Genomic DNA, 6,824 nt, shown 5'->3' on the forward strand with positions numbered 1-6,824 from the left:
TGATACTGAATTACTAACAACATTGGAATAAAAAGCCAAGGAACTATCCCAGGAAATAGAACCCTAGAAAAGTATGGAGTGGGGAGAAAATATGATATTCTTAGAGAAATTTGAGAAGATACTGCTTCCTTAAAATAAAAATAAGGTGTTATGAAAAAGAAACAATTAGAGCACAAGACTGAATCCTTAGAAATTAAAACCATGATACTAAATTACTAACAACATTGGAATAAAAAGCCAAGGAACTATCCCAGGAAATAGAACCCTAGAAAAGTATGGAGTGGGGAGAAAATATGAGGGACAGCAGTTCTGTGCTGCCGCAACAGAGATCCAATAATGTAGTGGCCTAAAGAACAAGATAGATTATTTCTCTCTAATGGACATGCCCAAGTTAAGTGGTGGTGGTGGCTGGGAAGGTGGCTCTGGTCCTCACATCATTCAGGGACCCAGGACCCTTCCCAGTCACTGCTCCACCATCTACTTAGGGCACCATTGTCGTCTGGATGTTTGAGTCTGTTGTCTGGAGTTCTAACTAGCAGAAAGGGAAAAAAGAGTATGGCGCTGGCCCACCTTATTAAGGCCTAAGACATGAGATCACACACATCACTTTCATCACATTCTATTGGTGAAAACTTAGTCATGTGCCCACACCTAGGCGCAAGGCAGGCTGGGAAATGCAGTGCAGCCATGTTCCCAAGGGAAAAAGGGATCACTGGATTTTGGTGGACAAAGAGTAGTCCTCACAAGAGAGACACAGTGGATCAACCCAAGAGGCCCAAGGCCAACCAATAAGAGTGCCAAGAAGAGAGAACCAAGAAAATGGAAGGAGGAGAATGAGCAGAGAAATATCATATGACAACTTCACCTAGCTGAAAAACATCCATCCTCAGGCTAAAAAGCCCACCTAGTGTCTGCCCAGTGAAAGAAGGCCCAGGCCCCTGCAGGTCCGAACCCCAAAGATACCAAGTACAACTCACCTCTTTCCCAAGGAACAGGAAGCAGCTGGTGATGAGGTTTACACAAGCAAAGGAAAAAATTCCTAAGCCTCAGAAAGGGCTGATAGAGTCGCCAACTCCACATTTGGCTCTGAGCTTCCTGCGGCTGGCCCCGAGAGGAAAAATTTGCATGAATTCTTACAGTCAAAAAGGAAGGAATACAGTAGTTCCTCAGAGGAGTCCCATGTTTTCCTGGCACTCACTTCTAAAATGAATTTTCATATGAGAACATACCTCATGCCGGTTGATGTCATGGATGTGACGGCAGAGGGGCAACGCATCAGTCATGAGCAGGGGCCTGGCACTGCAGTCAGACAGACCAGCCTGAAGGCAGCCACCACTCATTAACTGCGTGCCCTCGGGGATGTTTTTAAGTCTCACTTTTCCTCACCTTTAAAATGGGAATGGAGTATCTACTTCACAACATTATTAATTTGTCCATTTATCCCACAAACATTTGTTGAACACCAACCATGTGTCAGGCATAGGAATATGATAACAAATGAAATAAAGTCCCAGTCACCTGTCCTCCTGGAGGTGACCTTCTCCAGACTGAGGCAGACTCTAAACAAACACATGATGCAGGTATCATGGAGGAACACAGGCAGGAAAGGGGGACAGGGAATACTTTCTAGAAGCAGGCCTCTCTGAGAGGTGACATCTGAGCGGAGCCCTGAGGGAAGTGAGGGAGGGAACCATGCGATACCTGGGGAGGGAATTCCAGAGGAGGACGAAGCCAATTCTCAGGCCCTAAAACTGAATCATGCTTGGTGTGTTCTGGGCACCCCAAGGAGCAGATGTGAAGGGGAGAGGGTGGGAGGGGAAGTCAGGGAGGAAAGGGGGCCATCGGGCATGGCCTTAGGTCATCCTGGGACCTTTACTCCAAGTCAGTGGAGGGCTTCGATTTTGAAAGGCTCCCTCTGGCTGCTCTGGCGGTGACAGGCTGAGGGGCAAGTGTGAAAGCAGAGGAAGCAGTGAGGAGGCCACCACTCCAAGCCATGGGACGGGGGACCAGGTCTGCACCAGATGATAGCGGGGAAAGAGATCAGAAGCCGAGTATCCCCTGAAGGTGGAACCAAGGGGGTTTCTTAACAGACTGGATCCTAGAGTGCGAGAGAGGGGATCAACGACAACACGAAGATTTTGGCCAGGCCAACCGTAAGACTAGAACTGTCATTTTCTGATATGGGAAGGCTGGGGGAGGAACAGGTTTGGGGAGAAGATAAAGAGTTCGCTGGGGATATCAACATTTGGATGGTGTTCAAAGCCAAGAGTCTGGACAAGCTCACCTCCAGGGTGAGTGTGGATGAAGAGATGGCAGGTGAGATCTCGCTGGCAGGTGAGATAGGTACTACCCCACTCACAGAGAGGGCAGCGGCCACGCAGATGGGTTAAGTGTCTCGCCTAAAGTTACATAGTTGGTAAGGGTATATTTTGAATCAGAATTCAAAACTAGGTGCAGCTGGGCGCGATGGCTCACACTTGTAATCCTAGCACTCTGGGAGGTCAAGGCGGGAGGATCACTTGAGCTCAGGAGTTCAAGACCAGCCTTTTCTTTTTCTCTACAAAAAAATAAAAAATAAACTAGGTGCTAGTTCAAGCCCTTTTGTATTCCATTAGAGTCATCTATTTAGGTTTCTGTTGATCTAATTTGACCCACAGCTATAATTTAGAATAGTTAGAGAACTTAACTAGCGATCACTCAGCCCTGAAGCTCTAGGTTGTTTCTCAGCCGGGCTTTTGAGAAGAGCTGGAGAATCAGGAGTCCAGGACGTGCACCTGGAGGTCTGATGGGATTCCGGCATCTCAAGTAAGGGCTGATCTTCGTGCCTGATCTTCGTGAAGCCACAGGTGGCGGCAGTCATCACAATTTCCAAAGCCAGAGGCCCTGGCCACCCAGGTATCAGCCAGTGCAGACACTTTTCTAGGCCTGTCCCAGCTCCTGACCAACTGATGGAGCACCCAGCATCGCACCTCAGTGGCCTTTCTCCAGTCCTCCAGTGCCAAGATAGGTGTCCGCAACTGCTCCTTGTCCCAGCTCTAAATTGAAGGCAATGGTGCTGCTTTCTCCAGGACAGTTAATGCAGTTAAACGAGAAAATAGCAGTAAAACTCCCCAAACCTGCTCCTCCCCCAGCACAGTTGTATTTTTTTTTCTTTTCCTGCCTCAGCCTTTAAGAACTCAGCAAGGATCCCTCAGAAGGGAACTGGAGGGGTCTCACCTGCCCCTGCATCTATCTGTTCAGTTTCTCTTCAGTTTGTTGTGTTCCACCTAGGAAGTGGTTTCAGACAGGGCTCCTCAGAGCACTGAGGTTTAGAGATGGTGCTTTGGGGTTGTCACGCTGGGCTGGTTGTCATCCACCCTCAACCCACAGACCCATTCTCTGCCCTGCTCCCTGCCCTGGAGGCTCCCTCGCCCTCCGGCTTCCCCTTGGGTTCAGCTAAAGGGAGGAGCAGTGCTCAGAGGGATCGAGAAGTCGGGACCTTTCTTCCCTGCTCCCTTCCTGCTTTGGGTTGCGTCTCTGGCAGTGGCTTCATCCTCCCCACCCATCTGCAGCGCTGTCAGGTGGCCCTTTCCTCTGCATCTCCAGCTTTTGATGAGTTTCAGTAGCACAATTTCTCTCCCTTACCCTGTCAGTCCCATAGGCAGTTACAGCTCCCCGTGGTTGCTTCAATATTCCTTGCAGGTTCGTTTAAGCATACCCATATCTCTACAAGGAGTCCCTATATCAAAGCCTCTAGAACCGCACTTTCCAGTAGGATAACCACTAGCTACACATGGGTATTTAAATTTAAATTAATTGGCTGGCCGGTGGCTCTTGCCTGTAATCCTGGCACTCTGGGAGGCCGAGGCAAGAGGATTACTTGAGCTCAGGAGTTTGAGACCAGCCTGAGCAAGAGCAAGACCCTGTCTCTACTAAAAATGAAAGAATTATCTGGGCAACTAAAAATAGAAAAAATTAGCCAGGTGTGGTGGTGTGTGCCTGTAGTCCCAGCTACTTGGTAGACTGTGGCAGGATGATCACTTGAGCCCAGGAGTTCGAGGTTGCTGTGAGCTAGGCTGACATCATGGCACTCTAGCCTGGGCGACAGAGCAAGACTCTGTCTCAAAAAGATAATTAATTAATTAATTAAAACTCAGGAGGCTGAGGCAGGAGGATCACTCGAGGCCAGGAGTTGGAGACTAGCCTAGGTGACATAATGAGATTCTGTCTCTAAAAAATAAAAATAAATAATAAATTATATTAAAATTAAATGCAATTTAAAATGCAGTTCCTCAGTTGCACTAGCCAGATTTCAAGCGTCCAGTAGCCAATGTGGCTAGCGGCTACCATTTTGAACAGCACAGATATAGAAATTTCCGTCATTTCAGAAGGTTCTATTGGATAGCACTGCTCTAGAACCATCTGGGTTGGTTTCTGTTTCCTGCTGGGACTGACTGTACATGTTCCCATGTCCATGAGAACCAGCCACTTTCATCTGGTTTACATATTTTGGAGTCCAATTGAAACTGTCATTGATCCTCAACTATTCTAACAGGTATTCAAGACATAACATCTAACCCTTATACGCTGCTGATGGGAATGTGAAATTGGGCAGCCACTTTGGAAAACAGTCTGGCAGTTCCTCAAAATGCTAAACATAGAGTTACCATATGATCCAGAAATTTCACTTCTAGGGAGATACCCAAAGAGAATTGAAAACACACACAAAAATTTGTACACAATAGCAGCATTATATATAATTTCCAAAAGTAGACACAATCCATGTGTAAATCAACTGATGAATGATAAACAAAATGTGGCACATCCATAGCATGGATATTACTCAGCTATCAAAAGGAATGAAGTACCTGCTACAGCATGGATGAAGCTTAAAAGTATCACGCTAAGACACACTGTATGAGACCTGGAAAAAAATGATTATGCTATAAAAGGAGCAAGTCACAAAGGACCACATAAGTATATGATTCCATTTATATAAAATGTCCAGAAAAAAAGCAAATCCATAGACATAGAAACAGATTGGTCATTTTCCCAGGGACTATGGAGGTGAAGGGAGAAATGGGTATAGGGTTTCTTTCTGGGGTAATAAAAATGTTCTAAAATTGATTGTGGCAATGATTGTACCACTCTGAATATACTAAAAATCATTGAATTGTACACCTTGAATGTGTGAATTGTATGGTACGTAAATTATAATTCAATAAAGTTATAAAAAAAGACAATGTCTGAAAGTGATGAATTTTTAAATAGCAGTATGTTATTAGAAACACGGAGGTAAATACCAGTAGAAACAGCTAAAAAGAGTTTAGAGTTGTTGTCTAAGAAGAGAGACCTGGGGCTGGGCGCTGTGGCTCAAGCCTGCAACCCCAGTACTTTGGGAGGCTGGGATGGAAGGATCACTTGAGCCCAGGAACTCGAGACCAGCCTGGGCAACATACTGAGGCTCCATCTCTACAAAAAGTAAGAAAAATAGGCCCAGTGAGGTGGCTCACACTTTTAATCCTAGCACTCTGGGAGACCGAGGCAGGAGGACTGCTTGAGGTCAGGAGTTTGAGACCAGCCAGAGCAAGAGCAAGACCCCGTTTCTACTAAAAATACAAAAATTAGCTGGATGTAGTGGCACGTGCCTGTAGTCCCACCTATGCGGGAGGCTGAGGCAGGAGGATTGCTTGAGCCCAGCAGTGTGAGGTTGCAGTGAGCTATGATGACATCACTGCATTCTACCTGGGGTGACAGAGCAAGACTCTATCTCAAAAAAAGAAAAGAAAGAAAAGAAAAATTAGGAGGCATGGTGATGTGGGCCTGTAGACCTAGCCACTTTGGAGGCTAAGGCAGGAGGATCACTTGAGCACAGAAGTTCAAGGCTGCAGTGAGCTATATCAGGCCACTACACTCCAGCATGGGTAACAGAGTGAGACCCTGTCTCTAAAAAAAGAGAAAAAGAAGGTACTTAGTATTAACTGCCTGAGTTTAGAGACCTGTGTAACTGCGTGACTCAGGACAATGATTTTCTTTTTCTTCTTTATTATTATTTTTTTCTATATCACAAGCCATCAAGCAAAGGACAATCATTTTCATGTAGACAGCCTAATGCGAGTCAGCAGTCTGCCTCATTTCCACCGAGGTACAAACACAGTGCTTCATGAGCCTAAGGATCAAATAAATCTTCGCCAAAGAGGACAGGAGGAGATCTGGGAGGGCTCCGTGGAGGGGTCTGGAACTGGCGTTCCAGGAGGAGGGAACCACCTGAACAAAAGAGGGAAACAGAAAAGCACCAGTAGTGTCTGGCTTGGCCTGGGCTGCGGGGGTGTGATAAGCGGGAGAAGATGGGAAACAGGCTGGGCTCAGAGCCCATAGCATTCGGAACCAGAAGAGGTTTCCTGAGACCCCTGACACCTCAATTCTCAATTTGTCATGGTCCCTTGGACCCCAGTTCTCAGCTTCTTCCCTTGTGTGGCTGTCTGTCTATCTGCTAAGACTGTGGGGCTCTAAGCAGACCTAGCCTCTGCCCCAGACCACCCTCCGAGAGCCATCTGCCACCCAGGAGCCCTTTCGAAACTGCTTTGAACAAGTGTTTGTTGAGTACCCACCATGCGCCGGGTATGGTATGCAGCGCTGGGGACACGCAGTCTCCCGTGGTTCCCAGTCCTCACGGCCATCACCGAGGGTTAGGACAGGGGTGCACAAGGACCCAGGGGCCACGTAACGGGAGTCCCTACCCAAATCTGGGTGTCAGGAAAGGCTTCTTGGAGGAACTAATGCCTGTGCAGGTGCATGAAGGATGAACAGTAGAAGTCAGCGAGGCCGAGGGAAGAGGGAAAAGG

The sequence above is a fragment of the Propithecus coquereli genome, unplaced genomic scaffold (genome assembly GCF_000956105.1).
Source record: "Propithecus coquereli isolate 6110/MARCELLA unplaced genomic scaffold, Pcoq_1.0 Scaffold66, whole genome shotgun sequence".
Taxonomy (NCBI): Eukaryota; Metazoa; Chordata; class Mammalia; order Primates; family Indriidae; genus Propithecus; species Propithecus coquereli.